General features: G+C 40.1%; 1 protein-coding gene across 6 annotated transcripts in view; it reads left to right on the top strand.

Annotated features, from left to right (window-relative positions):
- EPB41L2 (erythrocyte membrane protein band 4.1 like 2) overlaps nt 1–20,013 on the top strand; it is a 221,906-nt gene that overhangs the window by 54,627 nt on the left and 147,266 nt on the right. Inside the window, exon 2 of one of the 6 annotated variants that reach the window (XM_047732186.1) lies at nt 4,487–4,598. The exons of 2 other annotated variants lie outside the window; for them this stretch is intronic. The gene's annotated coding sequence lies outside the window, so the exon portion shown is untranslated. Of the gene's footprint in view, nt 1–4,065; nt 4,087–4,486; nt 4,605–9,199; nt 9,361–20,013 lie in introns of those variants that run through there. 3 more of the 6 variants (XM_047732185.1, XM_047732183.1, XM_047732187.1) reach the window with 3 other exon arrangements.

Here is a 20,013-nt window from a genome sequence, read left to right as displayed (position 1 = left end):
TCCCCATTGTTAGGGGTAGTAAAATTGTGGTAGTAAGTTGCAAGGCCTGTGTTGCTTTCTACACTGAACCTGGGAGGTGGGGAGTCTAGTTTCCCTTTATATTGGATCATCTTGGTCAGGAGTTGGCAGTGGGAAGGATGCAGGAGGCTACATTCTGTACTCTTAAAAAGGGAGGGAAAGATGACCAAGCTGTGGTGGGTTGGGGAGTAAGGAGATTGGGCAAAGGTCCAGGTTTCTATAACACTTCACCCCCTGTTGCCCTGAGCTCTTACCCCAATTCATGTCAGGTACCCCGTCTCTGGGAGGGCTCTTCACTGGAGGAGTGGCAGGGTAGGGCTTCTTCTTGGGTGTTTTCTACGAATGGAGAGTGGCAGAAAGGCTCACCTCCCACCCATTTTTCCAGGGGGGCATATGTGTTGTAGTTAAAACTTGTGTATTTTCCTTGAAAGTGTTAAAACTTGCCATTTAATTTTCAAGTACTTTCTTGATTAATCAGATTTTTTAAAAAAGGTTTTATTTATTTATTTGGCAGAGAAAGACACAGCGAGAGAAGGAACACCAGCAGGGGGAGTGGGAGAGGGAGATTCAGGCTTCCCGCTGAGCAGAGAGCCAGATGCCGGGGCTCCATCCCAGGACCCCGGAATTATAAGCTGAGCCGAAGGCAGACACTTAACAACTGAGCCACCCAGGCGCCCCAGTTAATTAGATCTTAAGTAAACTTGAGTTACTATTCCCTTCAATGACTGTTATTGTGGGGCAAGACAATAATAACTAATGTTAACTTAGTGTTTATGTTAAAAGCCATCATTCTACCAACAGTATTTTATTTTTATCTGTACGAATAACCATGCATTATATTTTCTTAGTCCCATTTTACAGAATGTGGATTGAGGCTCACCTCTCAATTTTACTTTTTTTTTTTTTTTTTTTTAAGATTTTACTTTTAAGTCCTCTTTATACCCAAGGTGGGGCTCAAACTCCCAACCCTGAGATCAAGTCATGTGCTCCACTGACTGAACCAGGGAGGTGCCCTGGGATTTCACTTCCAACACCTGGCCTCATTCCCCAGCGTGCCCACCCCTTTCGCAACCAAGTCATCCTTCATTGTATGTGTGGTTCTTTTTTTCAATCAGGCCTGTCATGAGTCCAGAGTCCCTATATCCTGCCTATGGATAGGAGTGCAGAGTTAGTGCAGGCCTATAAAAGTACAGGCCTTTTCAGGCCTGCCAGATACTTAATGCAATTTAGAGCAGCTAAGTTTAGCTTTCCAAAGATGGGTCCTGACAGTATTTGATGCCGTGCTCCACAAAATCTTTAAAGCTGTAAAGTTGCAAGTATAAGGCTTCCTAAGCAGAGCAGTCAACTGTGAGTGAGGGTTTTCTTGGGCCGGCAAGGTCTGTGTTTTTGTTAAATAGTGTGAGGTGGGCTTGTTTGCTAGAGATCATTCAGAGCCATGGCTGGTGCTGACGTCACCCCACAGGTGCCACATCCTTCTTTTTTCCTTCGTAGACTGCCCTGCGCCTCCCTGTTTACAAAGAAAACTTAAGGATGCTGTGAGGTTTTGTTGGGAAAATAAGTATGAAATTCAATTCAGTAGGTCTAGAGGTAGCGAGATGAAAATACAGTGCTTTTTGAGAAGAAGAGAGTCTCAGAAATTCCAGTTTTAGGTTACTTGCGTTCAATCACTCTCAAGAGATTTTTAAGGGGAAGGGTGGGGACAGAGGAGGGGATTCAGACTAGATGAGAAAAATAGCTGTGGAAGAACAAAGTTGAGCGTTTACACCCGTCTTTTGCCCCCCTAGTTGGAGACTGGACTTTGTGTTTCTAAGAGAACTCTGATTTCACTGGCGCATTTCATAGAGGCCGTAGGGCTCTGATGCCAAATGTTAAGCTTGGATTCAAGGGGTTGGATGTTTTTAATGATAAACTTACATGCTTGTTGAATAAAATGTAGCATACAGAACCATAAATAATGAAAGCTTGATTCTCACTTTCAGACATAATCACTATTAGTATTCCGTGTTTGTCCTTGTGCCCTACTCCTAGCGTGTAGAATAAAGACTTCAGAGCTCATACTGTGTGTTTGGATTTGTCCATTTTCGACAACTTCATTTTGTGTGCAGTTTACCGTGCCAAGAATTTTTTTTAAATGTAGAATTTTGGAATGCGAGGCACTTCAAGAGAGAATTCATCTTTCCTCTCTTTGCTAGATGAGGAAATTCAGAAAAATGAACTTAAAGGACTTGCTCAAAGTTGTTTCTCTCAGAGCTGGAATGGGAACCGGTTCCACCTATTCCCATTTACTTCTCACTGTACCGTGCTGCCTATTTCAGTTTATTTACTGGGGAGAATTTGTGAGGTATTATCCTCTAGGATTCATGAGAGATCGTTGCCCTAGGGCATGAAATCCATCTAACTTTAACTTTGAGTATGAAAAAAGTAAAACCTTGAAACTACCCCATCACACCTGTGTAGCTAATTTGCCCCAGCTACTTCGGAGAAGTTCAAAAACCATGATGATATGCCTGAATTGCTGCTATTTTAGGGTTATTTGAGGTGAACCTGAGAGGAGTGGAGGTAAAAATGCAGGCTTTACATTTGGAATAAACATCCATAGATTTAAACTTTGCTTTTCCTCCTCCATGTTTAAACCAATGAGTCTTTTAAAGCTTTTTAGTGGTTTTGCCAAAGTGCTCATTATTTCCTGTGCCAAATTTCTTCAACTCTGGAATAGATTTGTTTTCTTCTGCTGAATTCCCATAAGAATTCTTAGCGGCATCATTCTTTTGGCAGTTGCTCACTCCATCTTATGGCTTTTCTTCTGTTGGCTTGACATTTTGAGTATTTGATGAATGGTAACTTTCCCTGGGGTTATGTGTGTTAGTGTCCAGTCTCTCAGCTCCTCAGGAATGGGGAGGTTGTCCTGTCGTTTCCCTTCCTTCCTGCCTCTCTCTTTCCCCTCCTTTGGCTGTGTCTTCACAGCTCTAGTGAAGCACCTCCCAGGTTTGCATGGTTATTACTCTGATTTGTTAAAAAGGTGCTGAGCACTTTTAGGGCAACTTAGGGGACATGGCTTCCTCTTTCACCTCTGTGAGCTGTTAGTCATGCTGGCACTGTCGATCGCAGGACTGTCTCTGCATAAGAAACAAGTCTAGCATGATTTGCACACCTGTTTGGGTCAACAGGTGATCAGATGTCCTTTTTGAGGCAGTTACGGATTCGGACAATGTACTGGTGCACGCAGTCTCCGACTCACCCTCACCTCTGTTTGACCCTGGTCAGTCGAGAACAAACCAGAACAGCTGAAGCGGCTTCAGTGAGCTGGGAGGGATATCTAAAAAAATAGGTGATGGAGAATCCTCGGTTTTTGTTTTTCTTGGACAAATTCCCTCACAGGAAGTCTCCAGCATATTAAATTCTGCATCTCGAAGACTTAATAATTTCGTACATCTTGGCTTTCTGCATCTTGAGGGAAGAAGAATTGAAGACGGAATGAAGGGAATGAAGACATTGAGTGTAGAAAATCTGAGGAATAGGGAGTGGGGAAGAAAGGAAGTAATTACCAGGATGTATTTGTAGGTGACGGCACAAAAGGACAGGAGAAAGAATGGAAAGAGATCCAGAAATAAGGATAAGTAGCCAAATATTTGGGTGGGGACAGAATCTGAATGTCATTTGGCAAAGTTTATTATACTTTTGGTGCTTTTCCAGAAGTTTTTCAAGTGATTGGGGTGGGTGGGGAACTCGACTAGAGGTGACAGCTTAAGTGCTGGAGAAGTAGGATGGACAGAGCCTGAGCCGCTAGGGGAAGAGGACACAGAATTAAAAAAAAAAAAAACAAAAAACCAACTTTTTTTTCCCTGACGGTGCTCTGCATTTCTTATACTGAGTTTATTTTCTAGTGTTGGACCAAAGAGTTTAATTTAGTATAACATAAAGAATCTCCTTTTTGATCAGTGGTTTGCTTGTCTCCTGACTTGTTCACTGTAGAAAGTGTCAGGACACAGAAGGTGTGACGCAAAAGGAGACGAACCTCAGGAGCTACACGGGAAAGCAGTCGCACCACTTGCGGACCAAGGAGCCCACGTACAACACATGTGCGCATGCGCCCATGTGTGCTCTTTTTCCTTAAATGCGTAGTTGCAATGTACTTGCGCGGTTTCACGTGTGGCTAGGGTGTGAGCTTATTTCTCTTGGAGTCCTTTTTTAATTTGTTATATGTAAGTAATGTAAGTAATGATGGTTCTCCATACCCTCTAGGCCTTTTGGAATTATTTTCCACCTGTTTGGTTCTGCAAAAGCAGTAAAATAACTTGGGAATTTTAATGATTGGGAAAGGAATTCTACTTCCTAAAGGTACTTATGCTTCTGTTGGGTTCTAGTATCCCTAGTGTTATTGCCTGCCCCGGGCAGGGCCCCCTCTGACATAAGCGTTAGGAACTGAATTGTGTCAGCACTGTGACTTAAGGCGTTTATCCTAATCCAGGTGTCCTTGGATTGTGTGGTGCCAGTGAGCAAGGTGCTAGCATTGATTGCAGACCTGGGCTGCAGGTGTGAGTTCTGAAGAGCTCTGTGATTACCCAGTGAAAGCATTACCCGTAAATGTGAGTTGGTGTTTTTCTTTGGATGCTCTGTTTTGACCGCATGAGGGTAGTGGTATTTGTATTAGATACAGTGCTCTTCTCCTAGAATGGAATGAATAACAGTGAATTCTGTCTGCCAAGGGTGCTGTCATGCAGCAGAAGTAAGTAGAGAGTGATGACCAGGGAGAGGAGCCCGCAAGATCTGGTACAGATTTGGGTGTGCGGTAGGTATTTGGGTTGGCCGGGTTTCCTGGAAGACAAGCTTCCGTTGTAGTTATATAGCTATATTCTCAAGGTTCTGTGTAACCATTACCCAGTTGTGTGTGTATGTTCTAGATGTATTCAGAAGTGAATTTCCTGTCTGAGGTCTCAGTTCTGATAGCCATCGCTGCTGCTTTTCTGGACAGGTGCCCCTTCTCTTTTCCAGCCGTTCCTCCTCCAGCTTTCTGCTGTGATTTCGGTACCCACCGGAGCCGTGAAAGGAAGGTCCTCAGTGCTAACACTATGCACGAAGGAGCGATTATAGTAATGCCCGTGGGTGTGGTGTTTTCACAGCTATTCAACAGTTTCATACTGTTTTTACACCTGTAGGGAATTGGAAGCTCAGCAGGGTGGGGTGCATTGAGAGAAGATACAAGAGGAAAGTGTGTTTGGGAAAAGTAAGCGTTTTAGAAAGTGCTGAGGGGCAAATTCATTCAGAAATGTGAGCTCATCACCTGATTTAACAGATTAATGCAAATGAGAAATACCCAGCAGATATCCTTTGCTGAGAGGTTAGGTTTCTGTTCCTGCTCAGGACATTCTAGAAAGATCTCTTGGTCACTTCACTTGCTTAAAGTTTCTTAGATTCTCTAGTATCTGTGATGTGAAGGGTTGGCTAAATTCTTTTAGGTCCCTCCCGTATCTGAAATTATGTGGTTCAGAAGGACTGTGTATCCCAAAACATATTGTCTAGGACTTACTTTGGAACCACTTTTATTTTTTCTTGTTTTTCTTAGAATTTAATACCTTTTTGAAGATAATGGCCCTTTAGGTTAGTCTTAATCCATGAGAACCAGTCATGCAGACTGAAGGGTAGTAAATCCCACACTCCTCACACATTACTAATATGAATCTTAAAAGATGGTCTGAGATTTCTCATTATAAATGTGCCAAAATAAGATTCCATTAGAGTGCTGATTAATATTAGGCCTTCTTTATTGAATCGTTAAAGGTGATTATGTTGGATAATAGAAGAACAAGCTTATGATGCCTGGAATTGTTTGAAAAAATAGGTACTTAAGTTTCTTAAAGGTGTTTTCTTACAACTTCATTTCTTTCTACACAAACATACGAAGCATAACTTTGTGCATAGGGGTGTGTTTTTTTGCTCTAAAGGGTACAGAGAGGAGTAACAGACATATTTAGTAGGTGAGATGTGGGCATAGGGCCTGGCCTGTGGAAAAGTGTTGAGAGAAGAGGGGGAGGGTAGGGTGGCATTGAACTGGGAGTGGTGGGAGGTCTTTGGGAAGGTCCTAGCATGGGAGCTGCACTGGCCCCCTGGCAGGGGAGATGATGGGCATGCTTCCACAGCTGCCTTTTGAGAAAGGGCAGGTGGAGTGAGCCTGCAGATTGGAGTGGATTTTCATAACAATAGAATTCTTCGTGGACAGACCTGAGCAGAGAAGTTGTAAAGGAGGGTCCAGCCAGAGCCTGGAGAACTCTGTATTTCACATGGAAGAATTCACGTTTTTTTTCTGCAGGTACTAAGGTTGTCAAAACAGATCAATGGTGTGATCAGAACCGGAGTTGAGGAAGATTAGTTGGGAAGAGATTCAAAGTAGGGGCTAACAATTGATGAGAAAGAAATTATTATGAGAAAAATGTCCCTGTTGGTGACATATTTACTGGTTCTACTTAATTTAATCAGAGCCTGCTGTTTATCATTAAAACTATTTTTTCCAAAATATAAAAGTCCTCAAATTGTTGTCTAGGATACTATCTACTGCAGATAAAGTACATACACTTCAAGTAAAAGAGAAACAATCAGTGTAAGGTCCTGATTATGATCTTTCTTCATCTAGTATGTTCGGATATTCACTTTTTGTAATTAATCCTGGTCCGTGGCATTCTGGGTTTTTTTTTTTCCCCCTCCGAAGATATTTTTCTTTTCTTTTTTTTTTTTTTTAAAAAGATTTTATTTGTATATTTGACACAGAGAGATCACAAGTAGGCAGAGAGGCAGGCAGAGATAGAGAGAGGGGGAAGCAGGCTCCCCGCTGAGCAGAGCGCCCAATGCGGGACTCGATCCCAGGACCCTGAGATCATGACCTGAGCTGAAGGCAGAGACTTAACCCACTGAGCCACCCAGGTGCCCCTCGAAGATGTTTCTTAAACCCTTCACTTAGTAATGTTTTGAAAATGTTACTTGGTTGATTAAAAGTGGGTATATCCCAATATCCCTCACCCCCAGTTTATTAAGCTTCTTGTCCGGTTTAAATATGCTATTGTAATATCCATTGTAATATGTAATATTGTAACATGTAATATTATAACAGGTAATATTATAATATGTAATATTGTAATATCTATTATAATATCCATTGTAATGTGCCAGGAAATTTCTTGGACAGTAGTTTGTCTTTAATCCTTGTAATATTGTTTGATGTCGATAGTCCCAAAACAAAGTAAAAGTGTCTTGGGAAGAAAGTCAAAGTCCTAGCTAATGAGGGAGAGAGTTGGAATTGATTAGATCTGTGTGATACTGAGTCACTCTCCTTATCTGTAAAATGGAGACATTGATACTATATTTCTGGGTGGTCACGAGAAATGAAATGATCTGTGTAGAATGTTCAGCATAATTCTGCCGTAGCTTGTTTATGAGGTCCCTTTTGCAATATGAGTTCTAGAAGCACAGTGTTTATGAATCTAAAGATCTTAGTTGACTTGATTGGTCTGATAAGTAGTTTTATGTTCTCAGTTTTGGAGTTGTAATTTTACTTTTCAAATTTAGTATTTTTTAAAACAGGACTGTTAGTTTTGTGTGCTATGAGTGAAACTTGTATCCTCAATACTTTCTTTTAATTCTTCCCTACAGACTGTCATTTTACTGGTTCAGTTCTGTTTTGTGTTAATGTTTATTGCCTCCCTTCCCCACCACCGCCCCCCAACCCCCTCCCCTCCCCAATGCAATAGTCCTGTAGTGTCCTAGTGGAAACATTGTTCTCTTTGTTGGCACCAAAGAAGTGCCTTTGTCATTCCTTTGAGACATTCTGCAGATGCCATTTTGCAGTTCTGAAAAATATGTCCCTGTCCTCCTTGTGCTGTGTTAAATTGTGCGTGTGTATGGCTTGGTATTTTAATGAAGTTGTAGTGAAAACTTGACAGTGATACTTGTCATATGATAACAAAACAAACCAAAGCTCTTTCTTGACCGAATGCAGGTATGTGTTCCCTGTCTCTCCATAGCGTTGTGTGGTCGAAAGTCGATCCCTCCTGCACTCAGGACCTCAGATATTTGATGCTTTTTGACTGACTTTATAGGAAACTGTTCAAACAACTAATTCTGAGCCAGAGCTCTAAGCCTTTTGTTGATGTGTATTTCTTCTCAAAGATCTCTTAATTTCTACGTTCTTAATAGCATTTTAAGTGGCAAGAACAAGCTCTAATTTGCTAAGTGGCTTTAATCCTTGTATTAAGAAATGGGGGCAAAAATCTGTTGGGAAATTGCTGTGATAAAATCCAGGAAATTCCTTTCATTCTTTTAAATCCAGTTAAAATCTAACTTTAAAAAAAGGCCTCTGATGTAATAGTGTTTGAAAGCGTGTGCTTCTTAGAGTCCAGTAATTTCTTGTACACAGTGCCAAGCTCAAAGAGGGATAGTATGAATGTACCTCTGTGTTTTAGGTAAATCTATACCACATGGCATGGTACCAGTTTATTATAACTTTACTGAGATTTACTTATCCTGCTTTGTGCTGCCTTTAAAACTGCTAAAGCAGGAATACAGAACTAAAGAGAGAAAACTCGTGTTTTTTTGTTTTAATGGACCTTAATCTCTTAAACATTTTTTTTAAGATTTTATTTATTTATTTGGCAGAGAGAGGAAACACAAGCAGGGGGAGTGGGAGAGGGAGAAGCAGGCTTCCCGCTGAGCAAGCAGCCCAGTGTGGGGCTCTATCCCAGGACCCTGGAATCATGACCTGAGCCAAAGGCAGACACTTAACGAATGAAATTTTTTTCTTAATCCTAGTAACCTAGTTAGTGAAGAAACTCAGTAATATAAAGAAATACAAATAAGGCAGAAAATTTCTCATTGTTCACATTTAGGAACAACCACTGTTATCATTTGGACGGAACATTTCTTGTCTTTAATCTGTGAATATGTACACATGGGTTAAAACAACAGCATTATCCTTTTAAACCTGCTTATTTTCCCTTGGGAAAATATGGCAAATGTGTCTCTGTAAATTCTTAAGCTGGTAGTACTTAATTTTGGAAAGGTGAATCCATAGGACACCCAGTTCATTTATATGGACTCACTTGGAAGTTCTCCATTAGTAGGAAGTGTGTACGTTTATTGCCTGAAGATACATGTGTCAAAAAGGGATAGGCTGATCATTTTGGATGTTTTCCAGGGTCGTAAAAGCATAACAAGTCTCTATTAGAACCGTTAAGAAGCCTTTGAAACAAGTAAAGATCCGATCACATAAGCCGTGGCTCCTCCTGGACAGCTGGCTCACTGATTTTCAACAAGAGCCGATTCTGCTGTGCCCAGCTCCTGGCATCTCGGCCAGAGGTACACAGGGATTACAGTGTTTGTATATGTCTAGCCATCAGCTGGACTTGTTTTATAAAATGATACCAAGCCCTGTGTCATGCCATTCCATCTGTCTTTTTTTAAAAGATAAATTACAACTGGTACAGGACAGATCCTGTTACAATAAACCCAGTGGCAGAAACAAACTCCTTCTTAATATGGATATTCCTGTAGAGTTTAGGGGTGAAAGTAGAAGGAAACTCTCCCCAGGGGATTGGTGGATTCTCAGACCCATTCTTCACCAGAAGAGAAAAACTCTTCTCCTCCCCCATTCTCATTACTCTAGGATTCAACAGGGAAGAATATTTACTTTTGATTTTTACAGAATACAGCAAAAACAAATTTTCCTGTTATAACTGTGCTGTTTTGTTGGTTCATTGAGCATTTATTGAATTCTGATGTTCTAGTATGGTAACATGGAAGTACTGAGAGGAGACAAAGCAATGGAGGAGGAGGGTAGGAGACCGGCAAATTATGGCTGAACCAGGTTGGGTTCTGGAATAGAATAGAACTAGTTAAAATCCTTAGACTGGGGTTGACTCTGGTGGGAAGGAAAGGTCAGGGAGATGGTGACAAAGGGGAAGTTGAGTGTGGATGCTGAGTGGTTATGAGTACTACGTCTGTCCCTCTTGTCTGATCTGTATGTATGTACACACACCTTTCTATACCTCTAAATCCAATATATAAACTTCCACTGTAGCTTTTATAGGTACAATCAGAAAGGTCCTTCCCTCCCAAAGGCCAGGCTCTATAAAGTCCTATTGACCTATTGCACCTATAGACATTGTCTGTCTCAGAACACAGTCTACTGGTGATGTTCCTGCCTCTGGTTCCATTTCCCTTCAGCCTCTCTGTCAGTGGTCAGTCTCATTGTTCAGGTTTCCCTCAGGACCATGCTTTGCCCTGTCCTTTCCCACTGAATAGCTGTAAATCCCATTCCATAGGTCATCAATTGTGTGGATCATGGGGTAGATGATTAGATAAGTTATAACAGTGACTGCTCTAGGCATGATTTGCCTTTGAAGTGTGATTCCTGATCAGATCTTACTGCCCCTGGTTCTGTCCATTGGTGAGCTACCATGTATATGTCAGGGCTGTCTCAGAGGAGGAACCACATTATTCTTAGCCCATTGTAGTCTGACTTCACTGATCTTGGTATCCTGGTTACTCTGTTGGTAGGTATTGTCGGAGTGGTAGAGGCTCCCCACTGCGTTGGTTTACCATCTACTGGATTTCTCTTCCATGGCCTTGTGGTTGATGAGCATGTATGTGTGTGCACACCATAAACTGCCAAATAACTTGATTGGGCTCCTCCTGACCCCACGTTTTATTCTGTGTATCCTGTGGCTTAAAAATCAGTAGAAGAGCTATTGTTAGGTTTGATCACATACTGCTTATTTTTAACCTCATACCTGGAAACTTGGGTTGGATTTTTTTTTTCCTTCTTTCAAGGAGAGACACGGGAAGTGGACAGTCTAGACAGAGGAGAGTCAGCATTAATGAGGACACGGAAGCATGAAAATTTATTTCGTGTTGAGGAGGCTGGTATGGTTGGAGGTCAGGGGAGGGGAAGCAGAAGACAAGCTGAAGATCTGGATTGGAGCCAGCAAGTGCTAAACCTAGTAGCTCATACTGAGGAGTCTAGTCTTCGTTCTCCCTGCAAAACCACTGGAAGCCTTTAAAAATTATTATTATTATTATTATTAAAGAAAGAGGCCTAATTACAGATATCTGTGTTTTAGAAGTAATACATGCCAGGTTTTAAGGAGAATACCTGTTTTCCTTGGGTATCTGTTCTGGTGACTTTTACTGTTCGTTAAAGGAGCCTGTCCAAGGAAGCCTCATTTTGTTTTTCTGTATAGTAAAACCTAGTGCTATGAATTTTCCCTTTTGTGTACTATTTATTATACAGGGAACTAGGATAAAATATTTAACTTAATTGTGATACGTTGTGTTTACTACAGAATAATAGTCTGAAGTTTGGGAATATGATTTTAGGAGGTATCTTTGGAATTTGTTGCACTACATTAGGAGACAAGTTAGAGCCCACTCTTACTGGGTTCTGGGCTAGGGATTCAAAGATAAATAAGCCTGAGCTGCTGATAAGTTCATAGTAAGACCAACTGATACTAAAAATCCAAAAATAATGTTTCAGCCTTACATACAGAGAGAGGACCACTGAGTGAGCTTGGATGAAGAACTAGGAAAGGATCTAGGGTGATACCTGTACTGAGTCTATTTCAGTGTATTACTGGGATTTTGTTTGTAGCTGCATATGAAATGAATACAATCCAATTACTCATTCATCATCAAATGTTTCTTTGGCTACCTTACTAGATGCCAAGTACTGTGGTAAGCTGTGGGGATATGAGTGTAAGATTTCAGTCTTTGCTCCTAAGAATCTGATTGTTTCCATGGAGAGGCAGCCAGTCAGTAGCAAAGAGAAGGGAGACATTTTGGTGACTACAAATGGCCTTGCAAAACTGGGAGTAAATAAATTTTTCTTAGTGAACCATTTTGCTCAATATTCAGTGGAATCTTATTGTGTATCAAGTGTGTGAGAGGAATCACCTTCTTAATAGTTGTTCTAGAACTACGTGTTGAATGAATGAATGTATTTTTTTGTGCAGGAATAGGTTTTTATAGATTGGTATTAATTTAAAAGAGCATTTGCATTATTTGCTGCTGGTTATCTCTTCATGGAGAGGATATTTTTTTTTTTTCTTTCCTTTTCTTTTTTTAAAATTTTTTTTTAATTTTTTAATTTCAATTGAAATTCCAGGAAGTGTCAGTGTCTCAGGTTTCTGTCCAAGCACTTTTCTGAAGCCAATGGGTGGGTGTATGTTTAGATCCAAGAGAAACAAATTACAACCATGGATATGAACTTTTAAATCTTCTCAAAATAAAAGCTCAAAAAATATTTTTTATGCTTTTCTTTTACAAAGACCATCTTTTTCTAAAGAGGGATAAGATGGAGATAACATGCTAAACATACTGGATCTTCATCATATTGTTCTCACCCTTCCTAGTAATTAAGCACAACTCAGTGTTCCTTGAGAATTTTATTTCAAAGTTTAAGAAATGGTAGAATTGTATGTGTGCTAAAGTTCAGACAACATTGTGCATCGATATTTTAAAGAATGTAGGCATTTTGGGAGTCAAAGAACAAAAATACAGCATTAGATTTATGAAGGGAGGCAAAATGGATATTCAAGAGCTTTCTATTTTGAGACATAAATTAGACATTTGAAAATATCTTAGCTTAAGTTTATTAAATATGAATACAGTGGGGGAGAGGTGAAGAGGCTTTGTTAATTGTTAAGGCCTTGTAAATACATACTTGATGGAGCACACAGATTTCCTAAGACCCTGCCTCCCACCATGTGACTGTGATTGTGTTTTATGTGGGTGTGGAAAAGGACACAGCCATGGAGGTGTGCATTACTAACCTGGTAGAAGAGGAAAGAGGAAATAAGGGTAGGGAAGGAGTATTACAACCATAAAGTTGATATACTTTAGACAGTCTAGTAATTAAAATTTGTGTGATTAGGTTGTAAGAACCTTTAGGACATTTACTAATATACCCTAAATGTTGTATATGGACCCCACTTATTTGTAATATTAAGAGTTTTTTTCCTAGACTTTCCCCCCCTCACTCTTCCAGTAAACAGAAATCCTCATTTCTGTGGTCTAGGGCCATCTCTTTGCTTTGCTGTTATAATTCTGTACCTCACAATTTGCTTCTTCATACCATTTCCCTTGTTTCTAGTCATAAGACTTAAAGTGGATTTCTTATACACAGAATAGAATTGGGTCTTAATTTTTCAGTCTGATAATCTGTCTTTTAATTGATGTTTTTAGATCATTTATATTTAATGTAATTATTGATGTTTGGGGGATCATATTGCTATTTGTTTTCTGTTTGTCCTGTCCTTTCCTTTAATGTCTTCCTCTGAATAATTTTTTTCTGATTCCATTTTATCGAATGGCTTATTCTGTTCTATATACCTCTTTTTTTTTTCTGTTACTCAATTTAAATTGAATTTATTAACTTGTCTTCAAGCCTTTTACTCTTCCTATAACTGTTTCAGGGAGTGGCTTTGCTATCTAATTAACTGCTCTTTATCTTTGTTTTCTTTCTTTCTCCCTTAATTCTCATGTGTCACCAGAGTTTTACCATTGTCCTAATTGTTTCTTGAATTTGTCCACCCCATTCCACTGACACCTTCCGTATTCAGACATGGCAACTTGCATAAAGCTCAGCTCTCTCGTGGTCCATTTTTAACCTTGGTAGCCAAACAAACGCAAATCTCAACTTAACAAAAAGTTGACAAACCATTTACTTTTACTGTGCTCTCTTGAAAAACAAGTGATTTCATAAGAACAGCAAACAAAATCTCTATCAATTTATAAATTTTTCTGATACCTTCTCATCACAGTATAGAGCAGCCTTCACACTCTTCCTTAAACCAGCCTCTTCCCAAACAGTAGACACCAACCCTATCAGTTTTACCTTGAGTCTCTCCTGTGTTTATGGATCTCTTCTTCAATAACTCAGCCCATTCCATAATAAATCAGTCAAATTGCTTTCAAAATTGAAATTACAGTGGAAGAATACACTTTGGAAGAGGGGGAGGTGGAGACTGTGACTATACATTTGTTAATATTTTATTTAAAAACAATACAGTTACCACATCTTATCTGGATAAATATGTAATGATCTGTCTGGTTTTCCTGCTTTTTTCTAGTTTTTATTTAATCTGTTGTTTAAAACTCCTACCCTGACTACAGTATAAAGTTTTTTAGTTTTGTGCATAAAATCCTTTTATTTTTTTATTTTTTATTTATTCATTTTTTAAAGATTTTATTTATTTGACAGACAGAGATCACAAGCAGGCAGAGAGGCAGGCAGAGAGAGAGGGGGAAGCAGGCTCCCCGCTGAGCAGAGAGCCTGATGCTGGGCTCCATCCCAGGACCCTGGGATCATGACCTGAGTGGAAGGCAGAGGCTTTAACCCACTGAGCCACCCTGGCGCCCCCATAAAATCCTTTTATAATACCACTTTGCTTTTCAGGAGAAGCCCAAGGTTTTTTTTATTTGTTTATTTTTAATTTGAGGAAGCACACATGGGGGGAGAGGGAGAGAGAATCTGAATCAGGCTCCTCACTGAGCTCAGCGCCCAATGTGGAGCTTGATCCCATGATTGTGAGATCATGATCTGAACCCAAACCAAGAGTTAGAAGTTCAACCCACTGGCCACCCAGGCTCCCCGCCCAAACTTTTTAATGTAGCTTTTACCTTATAAATTTCTTGCTGTTCTAGACTTCAGCATACTAATCAGGTTTCCTTGCTCATCCGTCTACAGTTTCTCTCCTCTCTAGACTTACATACATGTTGTCACTCCTATTCTACTTTTGGGTCTTAATATAGATATAATTTCTTTTTTTTTTTTTTTTTTTTAAAGATTTTTATTTATTTATTTGACAGACAGAGATCACAAGTAGGCAGAGAGGCAGGCAGAGAGAGAGAGAGAGAGAGAGAGGAGGAAGCAGGCTCCCTGCCGGGCAGAGAGCCCGATATGGGGCTCGATCCCAGGACCCCGGGATCATGACCTGAGCTGAAGGCAGAGGCTTTAACCCACTGAGCCACCCAGGCTCCCCTAGATATAATTTCTGATGGGAAGCTGTTCTTCTATGTCTCTTTCTTCTACTGGGCCTCCTACCTGTTTAATGTACCTCCTGAATAACCTCCTTCTCCCCAGTTGACTCTTTATTTGCTTTTCTCCACCAGCAGGTTATAAGCTCCACAAAGGCAGTTATCACATCTGTGTTCACAATTGTCTGGCATCTAATAGACTCTCAATAAGTATCTGCTGAGTGAAGAAATGATTCCTGAATGATCTGATACTGGGCTTCCTGTCCTTCATCCTTAGCACTTACCTTGTCCACAGAGCTAGTTTGTAGCCAGTGTTCCCATGGTGCATTTGCCTGGCACTGAGGCTTTCTTCTGAATTATTTTCTCACTAAAAACACATAGGTGACTCTGTACCTGCCTGAGTAGGTAGATTCCATTTACCATGTTTAGTTTTTATAGTGCCTGAACTCTGTTCTTTTTCTGCAGACTTTAACTAGTTCTAGCCCCTTTTGATGCCCTGGTAGGCAAATAGTCCTCTAAAAAATTTTTTTTGAGGAAATTCTATTAGAACAGGTGTTTGGTTTTTTCTCTGTTATGTTACCTAAACTTTCAAGACTAGTCCCTTCTTGGAAATAAGGTAAAAAGTTAATAGTAACAAATGCTAGAATTAGGGTAATTTTCTCTCCATTCTGGGGTGATTCCCTAATCATCATTCCTTTCCTTGATTTCTGATCAAGATCCAAAGTTGCAGCCTTTCCCAGTCTTCTGGGCCTGAAAGTTTGATTATTATTTTTTGAGTATGGCTTTTCTTTATGTACTGTCTATTTAGATATCAACTTCTATGGATTTTTTTCCTCTGAAATTTAATATCAGTCCTTTATTTGTCTTTACTATTACTGCTTGCATACCAGCCTATTCTGCTCCCCCAGCTTTATTGAGGTGTAATTGACAAAATTGTAATATATTTAAAATGTACAAGCATGATGATTTGATACAAAGATACATTGTGGGATGATTCTCACACTGCATATTAAACATTCATCACCTCACGGTGACTTTTTTGTGGGGAGGGTCAAGAGAATGCTTAACATCTACTCTCAGCCAGTTTCAAGTATACAATACAGTCTTAATAACTTTAGTCATCAGGCTATACATCAGATCCTCAGAACTTACTGCCGACAAAGTTAGTACCATTTGATCAACATCTCCCCCATTTCTCCCACCCATGGGAGGTTTTTTTTTTTTTTTTTCTTAAAGATTTTACTTATTAATTTTAGAGAGAGAGCAAGAGAGCACACTGAGCGTTGGGTGGAGCGGAGGGAGAAAGACACTCAGACTTTGTGTGCTGAGTGCAGAGCCCAGTGCGGGGCTGGATGCCAGTACCCCGAAGCCATGACCTGCCTGAGTGGAAATCAAAAGTCAGACGCTGAACCAACTGAGCCACCCAGGCACCCCTCTCCCCGCCCCCGCAGGAGCTTTTTTTATGTAGCCCTCCATTTAGACCGTCCCTGCTTTTCTATCTCTCCTTTCCAATCCAGGGTCCTCAGATTTATCCTTCTTGAGCAACATTTAGTTGTCATCATCATACTTTGCCACAGTCTGACATTCAGGGGTGTGGAAATCCGTGCACGCTGCTGGTGGGGATGTCAAATACTGCGGCCACTTGGGAAAACGGTTTGGCAGTTTCTGAAAACCTTAATATAGAGCTTGATTTGTCTAGTTATCCTACTCTTAGGTACGTGCCCAAGAGAAATGGAAACCTGTGTCCTCACAAAAAGTTGTACACAGATGTTCACAGCTAGAAAGTAGCAGCAACACAAATGCCCATCAGCTGATGAATGGATAAACAAAATATGGTCCAGTCATAAGATGTGATGTGACTTGGGCGTGTGGAGGAATGAACTACTGATAAAGGCTACAACATGAACGAACCTTGAAAATATGCCAAGTAAAAATCCAGACACTAAAGGCCATCTATGGCAAGATTCCTTTTATGTAATATGTCCAGAAAAGTGAAATTTATAGAGACAGAAAATAGATTAGTGCTTGTCTAAGGCTGAGAGTTTTAGGGAATGATAGCTAAATGGTTTGAGGTGGGGTTTTGTTTTTTTTTTTAATATAATAAAATTCACTCAACCTGAAAGTCCCCATTTTAAAAAATACAGTTCAGTGGTTTTATTATATTCAGATGTTCTGCAATGTCCTCATCATCTCGGAATGGTTTCATCTCCCCAAAAGAAACCCTGTATACCTTAAGCAGTTACTCTCCATCCCCCTTTCTCACATCAACTTCTGACCTGCTGTTCCATTTTACGTTCCTGATAGCAGCAATGTATGAGGGTTCTGATTTTTCCAATCGTCAATGACGATTGGCCATTTTTACATCTTCTTTGGAGAAATATAGATCCAAGTCTTTTGCCCCTTTTTAAATTGGTTTGTTTGTTATTTTGTTGAATTGTAGGAATGCTTTGTATATTCTGTGTACCCTTATTGGGTTTGTGGGGTACAAGCACTTTCTTCCATTCTATGGCTTATTTTTTCTTTATTTCTCTTTTCTTTTCTTGATAGTGTCCTTTGACTCCAAACATTCTTAATCTTGGTGAAGTCTAGTTCATTTGTTCTTTTGTTGCTTGCGTTTTAGGTCTTGTGTTTAAGAATGTGTTGCCAAATCCTAAGTCATGAAGATTTATACTCCTTTTTAAAGAATTTTGTAGTTAAAGTATTTTAAATCTTTGGTCCATTTTGAGTTGTTTTATATAGTGTGGTGGAGGAGTTCAGAGTCATTCTTTTGTATGTGGACAGTCAGTTGTCCCAGTACCTTTTGTTGAAAAGGCTGTTCCTTCCCGTGGGTGTGGCACCTTTGTTGAAATCAATTGGTTGTAGATGTTTGGGCTTGTTTCTGGACTCCAAAGTCTGTTCTGATCTGTATGTCTGTTCTTATGGCGGTACCAGTATGTTTTGATTACTCTAGTTTTGTAATAAATTCTGAAGTCAGGAAGGGTGAATCCTTCCACTTTGTTTTTCTGTGTCATGATTAGTTCAGTTATCTGTGGTCCCTTGCAATTCCATATGAATTTTAGGATTAGCCTATTTCTGCACACACACACACACAAAGGCAATTAGAATTTTAGCAGAGATTACATTGAATCTGGCAATCAATTTGGGGATTATTGCCATTTTGACAGTATTAAGTCTTTGAATGCATGGACATGGTTTATATATGTTGTCTTTGATTTTTTTAGGAGCAATGTTTTTTTTTTTTAAAGATTTTATTTTATTTATTTGACACAGAGAGATCACAAGCAGGCAGAGAGGCAGGCAGAGAGAGTGGGGGAAGCAGGCTCCCCGCCAAGCAAGGAGCCCGACGCGGGGCTCGATCCCAGGACCCTGAGATCACGACCTGAGCCGAAGGCAGAGGCTTTAACCCACTGAGCCACCCAGGTGCCCAGGAGCAATGTTTTATATTTTTCAGTTTATAAGTCTTAGGTACGTGGTTAAATTTACTTCTTTGTATTTTTTTGATGCCAGGTAGGATTATTTTTGGATTGTTTACGTATAGAAATACAGCTGAATATGTTTATTAGTTTTCTATCTTGCAATTTTGCTGAACTCTTTTACTAGCTTTTTTTTTTTTTAAGATTTTATTTATTTATTTGACAGAGAGAGATCACAAGTAGGCAGAGAGGCACGCAGAGAGAGAGAGAGAGAGAGAGGAAAGCAGGCTCCCCACTGAGCAGAGAGCCCGACGCGGGACTCGATCCCAGGACCCTGAGATCATGACCTGAGCCGAAGGCAGCGGCCCAACCCACTGAGCCACCCAGGCATCCCTTTTACTAGCTTTTTTAAATTAAGATTTTTAATCTAACAATCATGCCATCTGCCAATAGAGATCATTTACTTTTTCCTTATCCTATTTGGATGCTTTTTATTTAATTTTCTTACCTAATTGCACTGGCTTTAAGCACAATGTTGAATTAGAGGTGGTGAGAAAGGACATCTGTCTTGTTCCTGATCTCAGGAGGGAAAGCTTTCACCCTTAAGTGTGAGGTACACTTTTGTAGATGCCCTTTATCACATTGAGGAAGTTCCCTTTTATTCCTAGGTTGTTGAATGTTTTATCATGAAGGGATGTTGGATTTTTGTCAAATGCTTTTTCTGTTGAGAGAATCTTGCATTTTTCTTTCATGAACATGATTATTGATTGAATTTTGTGGGTTGAATCACCCTGGTATTCCTGGAATAATTTCCACTTGGTCTTGGTGTAAGTTCCTTTTAATATCTTGCTGAATTTAGTTTACCCGTATTTTGCAGAGGACTTTTGCTAACATACTCATTAGGAATACTGGCCTGTAATTTCCTTTTTCTGTGATGGCTTTGGTATCAGGCCTCACAGAATGAGTTAGGAAGTTTGGGGTCTCTTTTTGGGTTGATGACAGTGTTCTCAGATTGTGGTGACGGTTGCACAGCTGACTATACCGAGAATCCCTGAATTGTACACTTGAAGTGGGTGACTTGTATGGTAGCTCCATACAGCTCTTACTAAAACAAAACGACAAAACAAAACAAAACCCCCAACAGACTTTAGGAGAGCTAGCCTGTCTTCTTTAGCTTCAAGTCCTTATCCTGGACTTCAAAGCAATCGACAGTCTTTCCAAATACCCTATTGCAGCACAGCCTCTGGCTTACCTTTGTATTTGACTGATTGAGTGATCACGGTGAGCCCACTGCCCTACTTACCATTCCTGCTCCCCCCAGATCTCCCAGAATGTCTTGTGCATCCTACTGCTTCACCCTGAGGACTTTTTCCACCTATCTTGCCGTCCCTTTTTCCTATCAATGAGAATCTACCATTCCTTGTAAAGTTTTAAGTTTCTTCTATTTACCGCTCTGGCCTGCAGTTACTCATTAGTCCCAAACCCACTATTGAGTGGGATAGAATATTTGAAATCAGAACTGTTCCTTGAAATCTGGGGTATGTGTTTGTAGTACCCAAGGACA

The sequence above is a fragment of the Lutra lutra genome, chromosome 6 (assembly GCF_902655055.1).
Source record: "Lutra lutra chromosome 6, mLutLut1.2, whole genome shotgun sequence".
Classification (NCBI taxonomy): domain Eukaryota; kingdom Metazoa; phylum Chordata; class Mammalia; order Carnivora; family Mustelidae; genus Lutra; species Lutra lutra.
The sequence above is the reverse complement of the archived record's forward strand: the minus strand, read 5'-3'. Positions and strand labels throughout refer to the sequence as shown.